Raw genomic sequence first — 15,269 nt, forward strand, 5'->3', positions numbered from 1 at the left:
ACAAAGCCCATGTGCAATGAAGTCTGTCTGAGGTATGCACCAATGGTGAAAGGCCAGTGTTGGCTCCCTTCACTGTTCATGTATCGGGTGCCCCAACGACTTGAACCACATACCCAGACGTTTTCCTTTCTCTTGGGGAGAGATGTGTGCAATGTTAAGATTCTGTTTGCAGCTACTTATGCTGCAGTTTCAGCAGGCAGTATTTAATTTGTAAAATAATGAGTGCCGGAGCCCAAAGCTGATTGATTGATTGATTAAGGAGAGAGAGTTGGAGAGTGTGGGGTTCAGTGGGGAGCCCTGTCCAGTTGATTCCCGTTGTGAGGTGTGAGGAGAGGGCTGCTGTCCCGATCGGGTCATCGCCGGTGTGCAGAACAGATTTGGTGACCGTCGTATGCCAGAGGAGGCAGCCGTGAATTGAGCTATGTGCATTGCTGCAGCGATCGCTGCGTAGGCAGGTTCGGTGACCCCGTATACTGAAAGTGGACGCCGTAAGAGGACGGCCATGTGGACTGTGGACTTCACTGTGCCGATGAAAGATTCACACCTGGAGCTTCATATCACCACCCCCCTTCATCACTGGAGGTGCCAGAGACCCTGTAAAGAGGAGTCACCAAGAACCTCCGGTCGCTGTGGAGACGCGACTGCATGTGAGGACTCTCTCACACCTGAGTGCAACATGGTTGAGCCATGTAGAGCAAAGTCACCTGAATTGTCTGCTGCCACTCCAATGCTCTTGGAAGGGCACGCTCAGGAATTCCGGTCACTCCAATCCACTACTGAGGCTTACCCAGGATGCTGGGTATAGTAAATGGGGAATAACCACTACTGTGATATGCGAGGAGGGAGTGGAACTTGGGGAACTGCTTAACAAAACATTAGAGCCCTAACCTCAGGGTGGCTGTGTAGTTGTTTGTGAATGTTGTGTCAGTAAGTGTAGAAATAAAATACTTTTTTTTTCATAAAAGTGAGTATTTGCCTGGACAATTATTTCTTGCTGCTGCACGCATGTTGAGTTGTGAGCCTGTGTACACTCCCATGAATCCACACCTCCCCCATGAGGTTGTCAAGTGCTGAAGGGGTTCTTGGCCCAATTGCTCAGAAATCATAGTAGGACATATGACATAAACATGCTAACAAATAGGAGCAACCCGACATTTCAGGATGGCCCTATGCCGCACTTCCTTTTTTGTAACTCACTCTCTATCGACACCACATGCTACGCCTTATATCGAACTAAACAGGTGGTAAATACCACACTCCGGGCTATTAGCATTTAGCGGGCGTGCCTATTATCACATCTGTAGTCCTGAAACTCGTCTGTTAGTGGTAGAACCCTTTATTCGGCTCTCCCTGTAAGTCAATCCACTTTATTCACCTGTTCAAAAACACTTCAGGACAACATCAAGGAGTAGTTTCTGGTGCAGAAATGCCTCAAGGAGCTATTAAGAGGATGCTTACATTTTGGGTTATTCATGACAGTTTTGTGCCATGTGAACGATAGACTGTTAATGACACATGATGATCATGATGAACTTAGATAGTTTTGGGCACAGCAGACCACACAATGGACAAAGGGCACCATTTGCATGTGCAACCAAGCTGTGGTGGTCTCTCCATATAATCAAAATATGGGGTCACCTACCAGGATGGGGTGCTAAACTTGAGGAAAAAATAAAATTATATAAAACAGTAGTTTGGAGGAAGTCATTGCATGGTGTGCCTAAGGTGCCAGATGTTGGTAGTAATATCCAGCCCCCCTACCTTGCAAATAACACGGGCAATGGAAACATTCAGCCTTTCCAAACAAAAGCTTAGGCTTTGGCAAAAAATTCATGCGCAGGATCCTTACGTTTATTCTTGCTGCATTGAGTTCTGCAGACACATTTCGAAATCATTTACACCTTCAACTTCAGCTTGAGCACATACAGAGGTTTGTGCTCTGTGTTTCACTTTGGGGGATGCTAAACATGTGTTCCTCTTCGTTTTCTGAGGATTTCCATCTGCTGAAGAAACGTTGTATATCTATTCATGAAACTGATGCTGTTAAAAAGCGCTTTATGCTTCCGTTTCAATCATGGCCAATAGATGCTTCCCAGTAGTATCTGAGCCCAGCGCCACCAGCTATGATGATACACGTCCCGCCCAGAGTCCTTTGCCCTCCCCTTCTGATGTGCCCAGGAGATGGGAATTTCCAGACTGAAATGGCGCAGTACGAGACATTTAAATGCGAAAGATGACAGCTTGTTCCAAACTCATTCTGAGTGATGCGGTCGATTCGAGCGTTAAAGGCGCCCAGGGAAATGATGCTTGTGCACAGCATTGGGTCAGTTGTGCACCTGACATCAATTTGTGTGCCCTGCAATGGGAACCAGCATGTGAAATCGATCTTTGCAACCTTTTCTTTGCACATAAACCCCACTTGCAAAGCTGTTTTGCCAGTGCAGTTTCTCCCAGGTAGCATCTCTCCTGTCATTACCAGTGTTCATAATACACAGACTTCAATCCTGGTTTGCCTTTGCAAGGATATAGTGATTATACCAGCCTTACCAGCTTTACGGAACGTACTCTCTCTGGGTCATTGCAAGTTTGTCAAATTGGGTTCAAATTATGCACTGGGCCACAATGTTTCACTGCACAAATGCTTCCAAGCTTTAATTAGAGGAATTTGCTTGGTCAAAAAGGTCTTGATTCTTAGGGCCAGATGTACAACCATTTTTAGCGGTCGCAAACGGAAAATCAGGCCGCTTCCAACCACTAAAAAGGGTTGAAGAATGTACAAATGCTATGCGAGTCTGTAACCGACTATTAGCTACTCGCAAAATAGGGTTTGCGAGTCGCTATTAGGAAGGGGCGTGCCAAGGGCATCCCTTCCTAATAGCGACTCGCAGGGGCATGTATGATTGTTTTGCGACCTTACGATCCCTGTATCCATCTAGACTGCCCCAACTCTGATCCAATTTGTGAAAGAGTTGAGAACGCATCTCTTTAAAAAAACACTACAGCAACCTCTCTGTTGGAAATGTACTCATTCTGCAGGGTCACCCTGAGTTTTGACTTTTTTTCTCACCCCTATTTTGCTGGCTATATGACTGTGCGCTTTACCCCTGCTAACCAGCGGCCTGCAAGTTAAATGTCGCAAGTGGACAGCAGCACCTATTATGCCATTCACTACAGTGACAAAGTAAACATGACTGCCACCAGTAGCCTGGCTGTGAAAACAAACAATATTAAAAATAAATAAATAATATTATAAATCTAGGGGCATATGTATCAAAATCAGAATTTACGATGACCAAATAGCGAATTTTACTGAATCGCTATTTGGCCATCACAATTTACAATGTATCATAGGAATGGGTAATAATTTTCTAATTCCTTAAAATTCGCATTTGAAATTTGCGATTCCCAAATAGCGATTACCTAAATAGGTAATCACAATTAGGTAATCACAAAATTGCAAATGTCGCATTGTGGAGCAGCTTGATGACCTCTCAATCAGGAAGTGAGTCCGTCTATGCTGTTTGCAGGAACCAGAGCCAGAGGAGGAGGCAGACTGTTGCAGCAGAGTACTGATGACTGTTTATAGTGCTTTTTCGTGCACAGAACATATCAAGGCTACTGATGACAATGGTAAGGAGGCTGGAGGGCGCAAAAGAAAATTTATATTCAATGGGCAAGAACTGGAGGTGCTTACAGAGGAGGTGTTGAAGAGCCATGAAAAGCTCTTTGGCTAGAGCCCACTGCAGGTACCAGAGAGCGAAAAAAGGAAAATATGGAAGGACATCCAGGCCAGGATCAGCGCGGTGGGTGTCACACAGTGCCCGGTCGAGGAAATTCCCAAGCGCTGGTATGCCACGGGCCAAGGAGAAGGTAGCAAGGAGGCAAGGATAACTGGCGGAGGACCATCCAACCCTTTGGAGGAAATGGTAGAGGCAAGTTTGCAGCCAGAAGCTATTGTTGGGGTCATAGACATTGACAATTCAGCTACACCCAGTACCAGCAAAGGTAAGATGTATAATTTGCAACATATAAAAGTTTTTTGTTACAAGATTACCAATTAGGAAGTCAGTGTTAAACTTCAAGGAAAAAACATTCCCGGCCACATTTTATTTGCAACCCACCAATGCATTATGGAAGTAGTAGTTTGTAATACAATAGTGAACATATGGTAAATAATGTGGCACTGTGTAGACCCATATAAAATGACATAGCAAATCACAAGCAGAAACACCATGTCAAGGATTTTTTTTTATTCCAAACAATGAATGTTAACTAAGAAACACAAATACTTTCTTGAACTAAACTGTGTCTTATTCATGTCACAGAAATACCAGCACCACATGCTGCAGACACTGAACTTGCAGAAACTAAGGAGACCTGCCACTGTCAGAGTGTGAAAATATCATGCCCCACTCACCCACTGCATCAACAAGACGTAGGACAACAGTGGCTCCACTCCCTGATTTTGAGGTATAAGCTGATGATATTCCAACAGACATGCCTGCACCACCATCTGAAGATAGACCCTCCCACAGATGTCAGTCCCTTGTCCAGTACCAATACAATCCCCTCATGAGGAGTATAGTGGCTGTAAGACGCCCATCAGCGGAAGGTGACGGCTCAGCTGTATTCGGAGGTCTGGAGGCATCAATGTTGAAGGTGCAGTGCCTAGAATGTAAGCACATGAGGTCAATGCACACACAGTTGGAGTCACTGAACAACAACACGTGTGATATCAAAGATGGTGTCAGGTAGCTGAATACAATAGTGGAGGACGGGTAAAAAGCCACAGCTCTGAATTTAAAGTAAATGACAAAAATCATCAAGGAACTTTGCACAGTCATGCAGCAGGACCATGTCACACACTGTAGGTGTCATCACCAACTAATGAGGAGACTGGATACGTTTACCAGATCTGTCCATCGCCTGACAAATGCAGCTACATTGCTGTCGCGACACTCTGTGACCATGCAAGTGGAGATGGCACAATGTAGTGGAGACGTTGCAAGAGGTTTGGTGCAAGTCACAAACGCAATTGAAAACATGCAGACCACTGGGATTGCAGGAAACATTGATTAAGGTGTTGGGGATAGTGAGGAGCTCTCCAGCCTCAGTAGTGTCACTGCCGCTGTGATGGAAAATAGGCGTCGTAGTTCTAGACACAGTGCAGCTTCCGAGGCCTTACCAAGACATACTGCAGAGCCCACTGAACGGCCTAGTGGAGTGCATGGAAGGAAAAGGTGATACGGACATATATCTATGTATGATGTTTGTGGTCATAATCTTACGTTTGTTTTGTCTGTGATGACACATTTGGTTTTGCACAAATTGTGCATTATAGCAACACTTTTTTAGGTGATAGCATAGCTAACCTGAGGTTAAGGTAATAAATATGAAAATTAGCAGCAAGCTCATGAAAAGCATTGTCTCATCATTACTTACTTTAAAAATAATTGGGCGTTATTTCAGCATGTCTTTGTCTGCCTTCTGTTGCCCTTGATCCATCTGCATGTTGGCGGAGTGGACATGTCTCATCATCTGAATCTGAATCTGAATCTGACGCGTCCAGGGGTATGCCTCTTGTTGTAGCTATGTTGTGCAACATGTCACATGTAGCCACGATTTTACAGCTTGTTTCAGGACTGTACAGTAGTGCACCACCACTCTTGTGTAGACCTCTGAAGCAACTCTTGAGCAGGCCGAAGGTCCTCTCTATCACTATGCGTGTGCTTTTGTATGCTGCATTGCAGTGGTGCTCGCTTGGAGTGGATGGAATTACATATGATGTGAGGATGAATGCGTGCACGGCATATGCACTGTCTCCTACAATGACAAAAGAAATAATGATTCACTGTCATGAGTTACTGCTTCTGTACTATATGCTACACAGTGTAAAATAAATTTACCTAGTAGGTATCCTTTTCTAAATTCACTACCAATTAGCCGTCTGTAGAGTCCACTATAGCGAAAAATAAAGGAATTGTGCATACTACCAGGAAATCTGGCCACTATATCAGTTATGATATTTGAGGCATTGCATATCACTTGTATTTTTAATGAATGGCTACATTTCCTAATTCTGTGGATATACTCATTTACAGAGGGAGGACATATTGCAACATATGTCTCATCAATGCAGCCAATGACATGTGGGAATTGTGCTATCTGGTAAAATTTCAATGTAGTGACCTGCAAGTCCTGTGATTTGTTAGGGAATCTGATGTATTGATTGATTTTCATCAGCATTGCATCTAGAAATGCATTAAACAAGTGTGGAATTTGGGACTCTGCTCCTGCTGCAGCTAGTACCCCCGGTCGCTTCCTGAGGCTAAGAGGTGCAGTGAACATAAAACCTGCACATGAGTGAGAACAGCATTGGGCCTGCGAATGTGACGCTGCAGTTGTGGGTGCAGTTCAGCTATTAAGTCTAAAATCATGGCAGAATGTAATCTATACTTCCCATAGGTTTCCTCCTCAGTCTTGTCAAACAATGTTATGCGCATTCTGAAAATGCACTCTTGTCTCCTCTTTCTCCGCACACCTGCCAGGATATTCATACTCCTCACCATGACAGAGCGAGCAGCCATTGTGGAAAATGCTGATGCACTCTGGGCCTGCTGATATAGGTTTCTCCTGGTTACAACCCGATTTGAATTGGTGGTAAATTGCAAATGCAAAATACCCATTTTGCGACCATTTGCAATTTGCAAATGGTTCATACATTGAATTTGCGATTACCTAATTGTGATGTTCCCGTGGCAATAGGCGCTTGTAAATATGCCCCTAAGTTCCTTCCAAAGATTCGTTCATAGCTACACACCAGCAGAAAGGTTGTGCTCCCGGTGTTAGCTCCTAATGTGGTGTAAGACAAGGAGCTGCTGTGACATTGGATGGATGTGAAGAGAGCAATTGTGGTTGATTTGGTGTAAACTGAGAGGTTCAAGAGGGTTGATAACCTATTTGTGACTTTGGTCCAGCATTGAGTGGTCTGAAACCTTCTAGTTTCAAGATGAGTAAATACTGTAGCCTATGAGTCCCAGGGAAAAGAGCTGGTGCCCCAAGTGCAGGGTAGGTCACAAGAGATATGTCGGCTTCTCAGGCATCTTTCAAAGGAGCTTCGATGGAGGATATTTGCAATACAAGAACGTTCGCAGCCCGTAGCATGTTTCTGAATCACTATCATTTAGAGATGGGGGGGAAGTTCTTGACAGCGTTTGCTTTGTCAGTGCAATTACAGGCACAGACACAGAAAATGTGTGAAGTAATATATGAACAATGTTGGAATGGTTGCACTGATTTACAACAATTATGATATCTTTGTTTAGCAGTTGTTGTCTGCAACACATTCTTGTTTGGAGTTAATCATGCAGCCAAAATCTGGTTTGGTATCAGCTCACTGATAATGACTGCGGTGAGGAAGATGGACGAGGAGGTCATGGCCTGGTTACTGTTTGGTCATAGTCGCGTGCAGGGGCTCGGGGGAATGTGTTGTGGGGTTCTGGAATGGGGAGTTGGGCGGTGATGGTTGGCAGGAAGAAGGTGGCTGCGTTGTTCCTGCTGGCTCTAAAAAAGAAATCTCCAACTTCACCTTACCTGTGAAGTCCATCTTTTCAGTTACTTACCGGTAATCTTCATTTCTCCAAATCCAGGTCTTTCTCACCACAGTTAAGGTTTCCCATCCATTCCTTTCCTGAATAAAAGGGCGAGCTTCAGGCTTGTGTAATCTAAGGTAGGAAGAGGAAGTCCATCTTGGAGGGTTGGGAACATTAGTATGTGGAGTGTATTTTGACTGTGGAGGGTTCTGCCACCAGGAGCTAAGCTTACAGGTGATGACTGTGGCGAGGAAGCTCTGGACACAGAGTAATGAAGTTTACTGGGAAGTAAACTGGGAATTAACCTTATGATCTCATCAGATATCGGCAGCGAGTGTTAAATCATAAAGCCATTTTGCTGGTTTACATCATAGCACCATAGCTTCCGATGCTTTTTACATGGGTTCCCAGGAGGGGAAAACCAGTTAGGTGTCTTGATGATATGGATTTACCTAGTAATCCTAACTCACTCTGGTTTCATTTGTGAAGGGTGCACCCGTATGCACGTGCTATAAGGAGAAGGGGAGCCACGCCGAGCACAGAGTAATAGGTGGGGAAATGCAGGCGGGGAGGTGGGGCGTCCTTCTCGTTTAGCAGCACGTGAACTGCGGAAGTCATGCGGGGTTGATAGTTCTGGCGCATTAATCAGTGGAATTCCAAATTGCTCCCCTCTGGGAGGAAACAGGTGCGGGCACGCACTGCAACGCGGCGGAAGTGACATCCTGATTAATAAAACAGACAGCCAGAGCTTTGGGGATTTTCGGAAGAGCAGGAAATACTCCATGTAATGTTTGAACAAGACCCTCAGATTAGCATAGCTGCTCAAATATACCACTTGCTAAGCATTCCCATGTACTCGAGCCCTGGGCCCATCCTTGCTCGTTGCTCTATTCTTGCTTGTCACGCCTGGAACAATATAATTGGCGCATTAATGTAGGAACCGCAGCCATTTAAAATTATAAGTGGACAGAGTAATTTACATACATTTAGGGCAATTAAATCATTTGAGTTTTGCACTAAATACAGACCAAAAAGGACTCGAGTCTAATAGACATGATGATTGTACAGGCAGGGAAAAAATTAATTCGCCAATGACGTGCCACTTCTGAATGGAGAGCGGTGGGTGTGATTCGGACAAAGGAGGCAGTGTGTTAGGAGGAAGCCGCAACGAAAGAAAACAAAGGGGGCCCACGTTAAACGCAGACGCATTTCCTGCTCCATGCCACGGACATTTGGGTGCATTTTTGTCGCTGAGCAGCAATAGGCATAAAACACATCTGGGTCGACAGTCGCTTGTAGTAACATACGCTGGAGCTGGCGGGGCAGTTTCTAGCTAGACAAGGCAAGAGAAACGTGATTTGATCTTGAGCGGTCATTATGGCTTCCTCATGGCCTAACTTATCATCATATGTAATTGATAAGGTAGGAAGGAATATCTCTTTGATTCCCATTCTCAGTCATGCCCTGGGGGCTGCAATTTGTGTGATGTGCCCATGAATCATACTGGGCGGCATGTGTGACACTTGCCACAGAAACATGGAAGTAGCAAGAAGATTAAAACGCCCTCACCTACAGCCATGCCACCAAAGGTACCAACCTGGTGACATAGGCGAGCCCAAACCTCCATAGAAGTTTCTTTCATCCTCCAACCTTCCATCCATCTATGCATGCAAACTTTTGGCGTCCATCTATCCTTTCGTCATTCCATCATACGTCCTTTCAACATTCTTTCCATCCTTCCTTTCACCATTCCATTCTCCCATTCACCCTATCCTTCCTTTAATCCTCCATCTGTTTGCCCTCCGATCCTATAACTATTCTATCTTTCCTTCCATTTCGCCATCCATGCTTTCACCCTTTTATCAACCCACTTACCTTTCCATTCATCCATCCTTTCACCCATTCACACATCTATCAATCCCACTCTTCCACCCATTCACCATTTCATCCTGTTATACATAATTTGACTCATTATGGATGCTCCCTCATTCACACATCTGTTCACTCACTCATCCTTTCACCCGTCCTTCCATTAATTCATCTATTTATCAATCTCCCCACCCATCCATCCACTGATCTATCTATAGATACACCTTATCTTCTATTCATAGGTACCCCCATCCATCTGTCAATACATCCATTTATCTCAAAATCCTTCCACCCACCCAGCTGTCCTTCCATTTTCGTTGTAATCCTTCCTTTCACCTCTCCATCCTCTCATCCTTTCATCCATCCACCTAGCTTTGCATCCTTTCAACCTTTCACTCTTTAGTCCATTGTTCTTTCCTTCGGTGAGCCTTCCAATCTTCTGTCTATATAACTATTCTTTCACCCATGCACCTCTACTTTCATCCTACACGCCAGCCTTACTTTTGCCCTTCCTTCCACCCCGCTTTCCTTCCTATCAACTTCTTATATTCATCATTTGCTCTTTCCTTTCACCCTTCTTTCTGTTCACCTTTCCTTCCTTTCATATTTCCATCGTTCCTTTCACCCCTTCCATCTTTCTTTTTCTCTTTCTCTCTCTCTCTCACGCCCCCCCCCCACCCCCTCCGCATTTTCGTCATCTCCCTTCTCAGTCTTGTTCACAATTCTTTGTTCCTCTGGCAGCCCTTGGATGCACCTCTCACCTCTGTCACGGTTTCCACTTGAATTGTTATTTTTGAACTTTTGTTTGCTGATGTGTAGTCAGAAGCGGTCCATAAAGAGGCAATCAGTTTGTGGGCACCCGAACTACCAGCTCACCAGTCTCAGCCCATCCCCGACTTAGATTCTAGAGTGGGGGTTCATGGCACTGCTATGCAGACCATAAAACTGAGCGGTCTTTGTTTGACATGTGCAAAAGCTTTTTTGAGTTTTATATAGTGCGCACTCGACTGGAGGGTATCAAACCGCTTTACATGAGCACCAGCTGTGTTACAGACAGACACATCCAGGCATGAGGAAATTAAGCAAGAACTTGCCGAGACCCGAACCCGATTCCCCAGCTTCGTGGTCGACAGCTCTAGCCGTTTGGCCACATTCACTATGTATGGAGCAGCCACAGTGTACAGAACACAACACAGTTTGCTACATGTGGATCGCATTGCACAAAACTGTGCAGTTAGCGTGACGTGCAGCAGGGTATGAAACTCGGTGCGTTTAGCTCAAAGTGCATAAAAGTGGACAGTTTGGGTGACATGCTGTAGTGCACAGAACTTGTGCAGGGAGAACACCATGGGCACAGCTGGCACATAAAGGACACTTCTGAACTCAAATTCCCACCATGCAATGATTCTCGGAGAACTAAAGGGATTACCAATCTCTTCCAATTCTTGCACAGTGCACATGATTCTCCCCCACACCAATATGCACAGACACATAAGCACATACACAAACATGCACGCATGCTTGCACACACACATTCAGACAATACAAATGCATTCTCATACACCACCCCCTAGCCCCCCAGTGCCAATGAAACCCAAAGTTCTACTAAAAAACATGAGATTAAAAAGTTACAACTCTGCATGGTTTTCTGACCGATAGTGCTGGGTTTGAAACGCTGCTCACTGGGGCAATGGTACCCAGTATATGTGCTGTGACCTCTAAAACATGGTAACCTTGGCTGAGCCATAATTGGCATCTTTAACTTTCCAGTAAACCAACAGTAAATGATGCAGGAAATACGCACATGGCATGGAAGTTGAACGCCACCCGTGGACTGCAGCTCATATTTTGCCATGGAGTAGGCTGACAAGGAAGTCATGGCTTCAGACCTACCTGTGCAGCCTGACGGCTGTGGCTTATAAGTCTGCAGAGAGACCTGCCAAACCCACGTGTGCAAAACTTTAGTCACTAATCTCTAAAATGTCTTCACCTTCAGCATCACCTAGATACCTACCTCTTGTGGCAGGATTTGTGTACTGAGGTTTTTGTAAAGTTGGACACAACATATGCAAGATGACGCAATCACTTTTTGGGTTGCACAATGGCTCCCTGCTGGCGTTTTGGAACCAACACTTCTGGGCCGTATTACACATGTTCATTATTTGCACCGGCCGCACCTTTTAAAAGGTGCGCTGGGTGCAAACAGTGAAAATGCGCCCTATTAAGTTGAATGCGCTGCCCCAGGGCAGCCCCGAACTCACGCTGCCCTGGGGGCAGCGCATTCATGTGAAAACACAGCCGCTCCATATTTTCACAGTACCCACCTGTGACAGTGACTGCACCCACTTGCAAGGGGATGTCTGGGGGGTCCAAAGAACCCCCTTTCCCCTCCAGAGGGCTGTTCTGAGGGGGCGCATTCAGAGTGCTCCACCTATAAGGGGGCGCAGTGCGAGTGCAAGCCCTGAGATCTTCTTTGCCGCTGCGCATGCGTCTGTAATATAGAGCAGAGGCAAATGATTTCCTGCTTTTGCCTAGGGCACACCCCTAAGCAAATGAGGGAACGCCCCCTGAAGGTAGCGCTGGCGCTTTGAGTACGCCAGCGCTATAGGTATTACTGAAGGGGATGCACAAGCGTCTGTGCCCCCTTCTGTAATTCCAAAGTGCCCTGGGGGCGCTGACTGTAGTACGGCCCTGGTTGAACCACTCTCACAGTACAGTTCTTTGCACAGCATTGTGATTGCCATGTGTTGTTGTCCTTGGATATGGAATTAGAAACCAAAGCCATGTCTTTAATAGGCAAGCAGTGTCACCAGTTGGTATATAACATTATACATTTTCTTTAGTGAATTATTATTTATCTGCAGTATTATTACCTGTAGTGCTGTTAGCGGTATCAGCCCTGCATGGCCCTAATCAAGGATTCTTTGATTACACCCGGTACAAGGGTGGATAATCTCTTTCTCCATTTTTTAAAGATTCAAAAGAATAATGGTCATAAAAGATCTTGAGAATGGCAAGGAAGGTAGTCAACAACCTTGGGAAGCACAAGGATAATGTATACTTCCGCAAGCCACCATTCAATGAATTTCGCTCATGCTGTAAGCCTATCATTACCCATAGGGTGCAGATGCTTTCCCAGTTCAAAATATGATGGGCAGACCCCAGAAAGGCATCGCTGACCTGAGAAATTTTGAAAGCAAGTCATGTCTGTGTTGATAAAGGAGTGATTTCGCTGTTCTGCCAAAGGTCTTCACGATAGAAGATTGATGCATATGCACCAAGCCACGTCTTCAATGTTATGGGGGGTGCCAGCCATTTAGAGTCCAGCTTTCACCTGCATAACCATGCTTCAGGAACCACTTTGGCACTGTTATCAACTGTCTTCATCGTAGGCTTCCTCAATAAATATGCTGGACACATTGCTGTTGTGTTAGCTTCCATATGGCAGTGTAAGTACAGTTAAAGTAATGAGAAAGATGTATACAAGTACAAGACCATAGGTGGAAGATCACTGAGCAATGTATTGCAACAAATTAGCAAAGGCAGAGACAATTTCCTTGCTTCAGTACTGGAAATGTTGCTAAAAGTATCTTAAATCCCCCCAAAATGCATTATAGTCTGAAACTATCCCTAACCAAGCAAGCCAGTTATGGTTTCCATGCAGAAGAGTTGTATTCCACAAATGATTTTGTTAAATTATACATTTGTAGTGAAGCTCTTGAATCTGACTAGTTTAAAGGACAAATGGCTCAATTCACTAATGGGTTTGAGCATTTATGTATCATATCTTCCAAATGTGCAGTGTGTGAATGGGGCGAGAAAAATGACCATGCCTCTACATGTTTACAGGCGGTTTGAAGAAGGGTGAAACGTAACATGCACTTGCGTTTACTAAATAACTATAAACAACTGTATCCTCTGGTGGCATAAAATCTTTTGGTTTTAGAGTAGTGTATGCTCAGAAATTGATGCTTTTTATAGTAGATTTTTGTCAAATCTACAAAAGAAGTAAATATACTAATTTTGTACCTTGATAGTGGGTCGTGGAAGGACACAAGTGATGCATACATACTCTAGGGAAGGGACACACACAAGAAGAGGAATGAAAGCCCACACAAGCAAACGAATAAGAAGCAATCTAATGGGAGTGACAATGAAGCCAGACAATAAGAAGCAATGGGCCCCCTTAACCCCTTCAGTGCCCGCCCCTTTCCCCGCCCTGTGCCGGCCGTTGTATTAGCGGGCGGGGTTTATGACGAGCTGGTCTCGTCATGGGCACAGCGCAACCGCGGCCCATGACGAGACCAGCTCGTCATGGGCATTGAAGAGGTTAACATTCAAGTTTCAATGTTTATTACACACAGTTCACTCAAATCACCTTTGGTGCATCTGAAATATTGCATGAAAAGGAGAAATTGTCCCTAGAATTAAACAAGCAGTCTGGCTTTGTCAAATGTGTGATTTTAAAATATATTTGCAAATTCAATATGAAAAAGAAACTTGGCAAAAATATGAAAAATATCAAATAAAGGAGTGGACCAGCACTTGAGGCACAGCAACTCTGGCACTGAAGAACACTCTTTTATGGTTATTATGGTCTGGTTTGTTATGGCTGTTGCCAGACAACTATGTGAGAATCACCAGGGGAGGGCCTTTGGCTCAACCCACATGGTGGAAGACAGTAGTACATGTTTTGATTGGTAGGAAGTTATGTGCTTCCACACAATAAAGTGCTTGTCCTCCAAACAGCTGTGATCATTTTGTTTATCCAGCTGCATGAGCTTGAACTTTCAGGGGCGTACACATGGCATTGTAATGCTTTTAAAGTATCTTAGATAACAATATAATTGATGGTGTTTTTCTCTGACACGGCATAGTTGAGAGGAGCCCTTTCATTAACCTACATGAATCTTTGGGTCTAGCTTGGCAGTGCAATTGTCACCTGACCTTTTAACCTACACCAATATTGTTCTACATGGCGTTGCTTTCACACAAATACATAGACATTACCATGCTATTTAATTGTAACACACGTTACCTTGCAACATTCCCTTAAAGCCAGACCTATTTTCATTGCCAATACTTGTTTAGGCATCTGTGCAAGTGATGAGGCTGTCACTCACAGTGCAAGACACAGCATTGCTGACCCATTATCCCATGCTGTAGGACCTGGTGGGTGGAAGCAAAATATGAACAGCACTTAAACAGACCAATGGGTAAAGGGGGCTGACCTAAATTCCTCTTTGTATGCATATATGTATGTACATTTTTATTTATGATTTATGCTATTACATGAGGCTGACTAGAAAGCTAATGGTGTCTCTTGGTCTGCAAAAAAAGAACATAAACGGGTGTTTCCATGTTTAAAACATGGATATATCAGTAGAAGGACAGACATGGATTGGAGTAGAAGAGTATAAACGAATTGGGGGGCAGAAAAGCAAATATGTAGAATCATAACCCAAAGAATAAATAATTTGTTTATCCATTATGAAAATTGGAACGGCATAAAATAAAATAAATAATGTCAGCATTTGGGGGCAAGGGGACGGGTAGAGGCAACATTCTTGCGTCACCATGCTTACACTTTTCAATTTTGTTTAGGGCTGGGCACTTACAGTAATATTGGCATCCCTATTATTTAAGTAAAAAAGGAATTGTCGCGTACATTTTCCAGGTATGACGTTTGCCTCCTTGGTTCACAGCGCCCTATAATTGAAAGAGAATGATTTGTGTAAGGCTGCATGTCTGTTGATGGCTATTTTGTGCTATTCCTCTCTAAAGGATTGTTTTCTCTCTCTTCGTGTT

At 44.4% G+C, this 15,269-nt stretch overlaps 1 pseudogene; it reads left to right on the forward strand.

Annotated features, from left to right (window-relative positions):
• Positions 1-3,923: 3,923 nt before the first annotated feature.
• Positions 3,924-5,244, forward strand: LOC146816738 (uncharacterized; annotated as a pseudogene).
• The last annotated feature ends 10,025 nt before the right edge of the window (positions 5,245-15,269 follow it).

Source organism: Triturus cristatus, chromosome 6 (assembly GCF_964204655.1).
Source record: "Triturus cristatus chromosome 6, aTriCri1.1, whole genome shotgun sequence".
Taxonomy (NCBI): domain Eukaryota; kingdom Metazoa; phylum Chordata; class Amphibia; order Caudata; family Salamandridae; genus Triturus; species Triturus cristatus.